Source organism: Lissotriton vulgaris, chromosome 6 (genome assembly GCF_964263255.1).
Source record: "Lissotriton vulgaris chromosome 6, aLisVul1.2, whole genome shotgun sequence".
In the NCBI taxonomy this organism is placed as follows: Eukaryota; Metazoa; Chordata; class Amphibia; order Caudata; family Salamandridae; genus Lissotriton; species Lissotriton vulgaris.
Window position 1 is genome coordinate 413007626 of NC_141694.1, and position 6892 is coordinate 413014517.

Consider the following 6892-nt stretch of genomic DNA (forward strand, 5'->3'; position numbering starts at 1 on the left):
TGCGACCTGCAGGGGTGCAGGCCCGGAAACTTTTTCGGGGAGGCGGAGGTGGCCGCCCTGGTTTTTTTCATCCAGCGCCACCTCCCTTTGACCTTGGCAGCAGGCCAGGCTCTGGTTACCTTCCAGAGGAGCGTCACCGCCGGTGGGCGAAGTTGCGCCGGGCAGTCTACCGCCGCTCGAATATCCGGCGCACACACCAGCAGCTGGCCCACCGGTGGGCAGACATTCTGGACAGGGAGCAGGACCTGTTGGACCTGCTAGATGTCGAGGTCGTGGGGCTTGGTGAGTAGCTAGTAATATTAATATATATATAGTAGTAGAAGTATTGTGTATAATTCTTGGACGAATAAGTAACACGATTACTGGCGCGCTTAGTTACATTGCAGATCAATTCCGACTTAAAATCTTCTGTTATTGTATGACACAGGTGTTGCTCGCCACTTCTCTTACTGGTTTGTAACTTTGCACTAGCTTGTGCTGGTGATTATTGATGTTAGAGTTTTTAGAGAACTGAAGTTAGTTAATGCTATTGCTAGAGTCTAGTCCTTACATTGTCCTTTAGTGAAATAGTGGTGGATGGATAGTATTAGTTCATATTTTTTTAACGGTCTGCATGACGCCTCCTCTGTCACTGAATGCTTAGTTAGTTCTTATTCATCCCACCCCTCCATAGAACCGGTTTGAAGTTTGTTTACTGAGTGGTAGGCTTAGCAGCAATAGCATGGTCACGTCAGTCAGTAGCAGTTCATATGACGCAAGCAACCAACAATTCCGTGTATGCACACATTTATGCATGTGTCCTCCATCTCATCTATGCATGTTTGCGGGCAAAAATTAAATGGAAATGCCGCCTTACTGAACAATTGGCCCGTCTGGATTTTGGAATAGGTGGTGTAGGTCAGGTGGTACTGGCTTCGTTAGTATATTATTCTGCAATCAGAATGTTTATGGAACATTTGATTAGTGTTCTATAAGTAGACGGTGTGTGGATCCTGCAAGCCAGTAGTCATGTATACTTCGAAATCAATTTTATTGGAATTGTTGTTTCCTAAAGTGTTTGAGAGGATTTTTGAATGATGTCTTTGTTTCAAAGCACTCAATGTTTCTCTTTCTTTATTATTTCTTACATGATCAGCACCACCCAGGGACAAGAAGACGGGGTACGAGTCGGCGGGACAACCACGAGAGGAGCACTCCACTACCGAGGATCCTGCTGCTGGCCCCAGTAAGTCCTACAGTGCTTATATTATTAACAATTATATTTCCCTAACTTTTTAACACACCTTATTTTTTCCAACCTATTAAGCCTCCTTCCTAATTCAATGTTAGCAAAACCTTCTTTGGTCTTCAATTTATTTTCCAAATTTTGGGTATCCAATGCCATCCCTGACTTTCAGTTCCTTCAAACTGCCTCTGCCCTATGACTCTCTGTGCTACTACTATTAGACTGTCTGTAGCTAAGCTTGCCCTATTGGCCACTCTTTAGTTAAGGTATTCTTTTGAATAAAGCTGTGATAGAATAGCTGTAGCCACTGGGTCCACTCCTGTCTTTAGCGTTGTCCTCTTTAATCTCTAGTCTTTGTCAATTCCCACCAACAAAATGCGCAACCAGATGTTTGCCTACTAATTTTTGTTTGGTTAGTATACTACTACTACTACTGTTGTGGTTAATATTCTCTGCACATCCACATACAGAACTATGCACAAGAAAATAGGATGTTGGTGATAGGGAGGTTGGACCTTACTTACACCTTACACCCGAGCCACAGAACTCTTTCAGAAGAACGCACAATCCAATGACCGTCTACCTACCTAAGTGTCTCAGTCATAGTCATTTGTCTCACTCCCGACCCCCACACGAAGATAGTTAGATATATATATCCAATGATTTTATTACACAACCCAGAACAGAAGAACACCCTTTCGCTCACTCACTCGTTTCAGTCCACAACACCCCAGACACTCAAAATATACCACAGAGTTTACGTGCAAGTTCAAAAACTTTATTTTTTTAATAACAAGCTTTGTATTGTTGTAACTTGTATTTCCATGAAAAACATCCAGCTCCACCATGCAAAATGAAGAAGATTAAATACTATACATTTTGTACATCTAGTGCGCGATAGAGAAATATGTGAATTGTGGGAGACCCCTCACCGTTGAACGTATACTGGTTACACATGCATATTTCGAAAGCTCTGCAAATCTCTGGTTCGTAGAAGGAAATCTTCTCATCTGCCTATGAGAAAAATGTTGCACGTTAGACAGTGAATACAACTATGCCAGTTTTTAGCAGTCATGGCAAAAGGTGCAACATTATGGATAAGCAAAAGGGACTAACAATACTGGTTTGTCCACCTCTTTAGTTAAATGCAACACTCATGTGGCCTCAAAGGTGTCTTTCTTACTGTGCAACAAGCTGCGAGGTAACATGGGCAAAACAGTAGACCCGGATCTAAAATGGTTACATGGCTCAGGCTAACTTTCGAAAGACTAGAGTAGGAGTAGAGATTAGATGACCCTAGGGACCATCTAATAAATTAAAACTAAACTCTGTCTAATGTGACTGCTGTACAGTAGGACGCAATTTGGACTAGTTACAACGATTTATGTTGTACGTAACAGTTTTTTCAATCTTCCTTCCTGGTGAAAAAAGTACAACTAGTAAAATAGGGGGAGGTGTGCAGGCATCTAAAAAGGTGTACTTGCTTTTATAGGTGCACAATCACTACCAACCACCAGTGCCGACGGGGCCAGCGGCGATGCGACTGCCATCCAGGAGGGGACAGTGGCTGTGGCACCTGCAGGAGCATCAGTGGGGGAGGAAACTTCAGTGGTGGGAAGTTATATTCATTACTTATTTGCATTACTAGGTGGAAGGGGAACATTTCCTTCACTGTGCTATGAGACTTATTAAGAAAGTATGAATTTGAAGTTGTACTGGACAATATGCAATGGTTGAAAAGACACCCTTTGCAGCATTACCAGTGTGAGTTATGTAAACAAGGCCTCTTCTATCAGACTCCAACTCAGCTGTGAAAGTTATTGAGAAGACTAAAAGTCAGATCAGATGACCTTGAGGGATGTGTTGAACAAAAACTGAAAGAAGTGAACTAGGGTGGAAGGAGGAAGGACTAAAGAGATGTAATAATAAGACTACCATAGAAGGATACTTTGGAAGGTTCATGCACGTGGCTGATATGAATCCGATGCATGGGTTGTTGAAGGATGGGTAGAACTGGAAGGTGAAAGAAAATGCAGGCATGGTTGGGCAAAACAATATGGTTGCATGGATGTAGTGGATAGCAAGAATCATGAGCGGAGTTTGTGTCAATGAAACCCAAGGCAAGGAAGGAGTGGACGCATGGGTGGTTGCTGGTGAAAGTGTAACCAGTTAAGGCGATAAATAATAAAGAATGATAGACATTTACTTTTATTGGGTGGATGCCCCCTAAATGTATTGTATTCATCATAGGTGGAGAAGGAGACTGTCACTGGAAGCAGAGTCTTACTTTGAAAATATAAAATGAGATACAAAAAAGACTGGTGTTCTTCTGTGTACTCAAGTCCACCCATAGTACTAGGGCAAGTATAATGCCGGAAAAAACTTCAACAAATGCTACAGGCAGCGGAAGCAGGAGGATAGATTAGATAGATAGTAAAAGTTGCCACCAATTGAATGTACTGCGCTTGGTAGTGCTACTATGCCACAATGTGTTGAATTAATTTTGAAAAGTTTCAGTTACAATTCTGTTTCTTTTTTTATAGATACTCAAACTCCTTCCCAAAAACCATCACAGAAGGAGTTGGCAGCCAGGGCCCGGCAAAGGAAACTGCAGGGCATTGTGGAGGAGTACCACCGGCTGGTGGCTGAGGCCGAGGAGGAGGAGGAAGAGGCGGCGGCAGCAGCTGCTGCCTCTTCCAATGCAAAAATGGTACCTTGGTGTACGCGGTATGTATGATAATTTGAAATGATAAGGAATAAAAGTAAAATACTCCCTATATTAGTGTTTGTATCACTGTGACCAAACTAAGTATAAATATCTCTTTTATATAGTCCCCTATCTCATCTTGACCCACAGACACGTTAGAGGTTATTACCAAATGATTTTTCTTTTTTCTTTTTATCAAATAAAAAAGTTTATATATCTCTCAATTATAATTTCAAACACATTTGTATATACAAATACTTTTTACATATATACAACAAAATAGAAGCCCTTCGTTTTGAGTTAGGATGTCTCAACAAAACCTAAAACAGACATTCCTATTGAGATCGCGCAGACTCATATGAGGAAAACAATTAGGTCGAAATGATTTAAACCCAATGTCTTAAAGATCCCTCATCACACTATTCAAATTAATCAAAATTATTTATATGTATCTGCCGTCTCTTTATGGTCGACGCGTTTCAGCCAATCAATTCTGGCCTCTTCAGGACTAGGGCTATTTACAATCCATCTTAAATTAGACTGCGTTGGTTCAGTGCTGGATGAGGGCTCAAGGCTGATTGGAAGAATCTTCTCACTCTTGTGGTTATCGTATCTCTTTATTTGTGCATGCGCCCATCGCACTACCAACTTTTTGGAGAGTGCCAGCTTTCCATTCAAACAGTGTATTGCTTGTTCAGCTTCCTGCTTTGTTTCAAAGTTTACAAAACAGTATCCTCGAGGTTGCCCCTCTAATGGTCCAGACTTGTGGAACAGAAAGTCAAACTGTTTCACATTACCAAACTTTAGTCTCTTGCTCCATCGAGTTATGGACTGTCCATGAATGAGACTAAAGCTTTGCCACTGGAGAACGCATCCATTCTTTCAGAAGGTTCTTTACAAGAGGGCCATCGATTATGGATTGGCAATTTGGATCCAAAAATAACTGAATACCACCTTCTGAAACTCCTTCAAAAGTTTGGTAATATGAAACAGTTTGACTTTCTGTTCCACAAGTCTGGACCATTAGAGGGGCAACCTCGAGGATACTGTTTTGTAAACTTTGAAACAAAGCAGGAAGCTGAACAAGCAATACACTGTTTGAATGGAAAGCTGGCACTCTCCAAAAAGTTGGTAGTGCGATGGGCGCATGCACAAATAAAGAGATACGATAACCACAAGAGTGAGAAGATTCTTCCAATCAGCCTTGAGCCCTCATCCAGCACTGAACCAACGCAGTCTAATTTAAGATGGATTGTAAATAGCCCTAGTCCTGAAGAGGCCAGAATTGATTGGCTGAAACGCGTCGACCATAAAGAGACGGCAGATACATATAAATAATTTTGATTAATTTGAATAGTGTGATGAGGGATCTTTAAGACATTGGGTTTAAATCATTTCGACCTAATTGTTTTCCTCATATGAGTCTGCGCGATCTCAATAGGAATGTCTGTTTTAGGTTTTGTTGAGACATCCTAACTCAAAACGAAGGGCTTCTATTTTGTTGTATATATGTAAAAAGTATTTGTATATACAAATGTGTTTGAAATTATAATTGAGAGATATATAAACTTTTTTATTTGATAAAAAGAAAAAATAAAAATCATTTGGTAATAACCTCTAACGTGTCTGTGGGTCAAGATGAGATAGGGGACTATATAAAAGAGATATTTATACTTAGTTTGGTCACAGTGATACAAACACTAATATAGGGAGTATTTTACTTTTATTCCTTATCATTTCAAATTATCATACATACCGCGTACACCAAGGTACCATTTTTGTATTTAAGTCTATATTACCCAGGTACCGTTTGGTTTAATGGGTTTCCCCTGTCATACATTGAGCCTCTTCCAATGCATCAGGCCCCAGCAAGGCCCCACCTGCAGGAGTACGGCACCACGGTCAGGCAGCTGCTCACCGCCGGCATTTAACATCTGCCGCCCCCCCCCCCCCACACAGCATGGATGCAAATGTAGGTGCCGTGCATTTCGGCAACAACTTTTCCTCCGGGTGGCCAAGCTGGAGGACCAATTAGAGGAGCGCGTCAAGATAATAGTGGACAAACACCTCAAAGCCCGCCAACTGTAATGGACCCTGTTCATTTGCCCCTTTTTTAATACTTTTGTTGGTGGGTGGGAATTGGGTGTTGGGGTTATTTTTGTGGGACGTTCTTTGGACTTGGACATTGGTTGGGGTTAGGGTGGGGATAGGGGTGGGATAGGACTAGGAGGATATTTTTTTATGTACATGAATAAATGTTATTTATTTTCAAAGTACACATATGATGTTGTTTTGTGGTGGGGTAACTGTTGTACGTCACAAGGTTTACTCTAGATGCTGGTGCAGCTGTCAGTGTTTCATTGAAATAATTTATTAATTGACCACATGTGTAACATGCAAACAGATAGATGCGGTACCCCTCACTCAGTTTTATTTGTCCTATTAGTACTACCAGCCTCTCCTCCATTATACCTCCCAGCAAACTTCTCTTCTTACCTGTGATTGATGATGATTAAGATTGGCACCGCAAGGGCTGCATGGTTTCCCAAGACAACGGAGAATATGCCATGGTTATGTGATGGTAGTAGCAGACTAGACACTGGCACTAGCATTGGCAAACAAAAACAATTTGCCTGAGAGAGAATGTGGGTGAAGTAGAAAAACACAGTACATAAGACTGACAAAAAAGTACAATACAATATTGCAACTGCTAAACGAACTCACTCAAAGAAATCAATGGTGTCAGGGACTGTCAGGTACAAGAAGATAACTGTAGGTGTGTTGGAGTCAGTAAAACACAATCCAATTTGCAAACTTAAATGCTCTAAAATTAAATTCAAACAATGCCAGCAATTATTTAGATTTATTTGTTGGGTCACTTTGGGAAATTAATTGCTTTGTACACTAGTACATAAAGTGAGCATGGGTGGGCAAGCAGAAGAAGATCCTCGCCCTGCCTC

General features: G+C 41.3%; 1 pseudogene; it reads left to right on the forward strand.

Moving 5' to 3' along the window:
- The first annotated feature begins 4769 nt into the window (after positions 1–4769).
- On the forward strand, positions 4770–5270 carry LOC147707404 (putative RNA-binding protein 18 pseudogene; annotated as a pseudogene).
- Positions 5271–6892: the final 1622 nt, after the last annotated feature.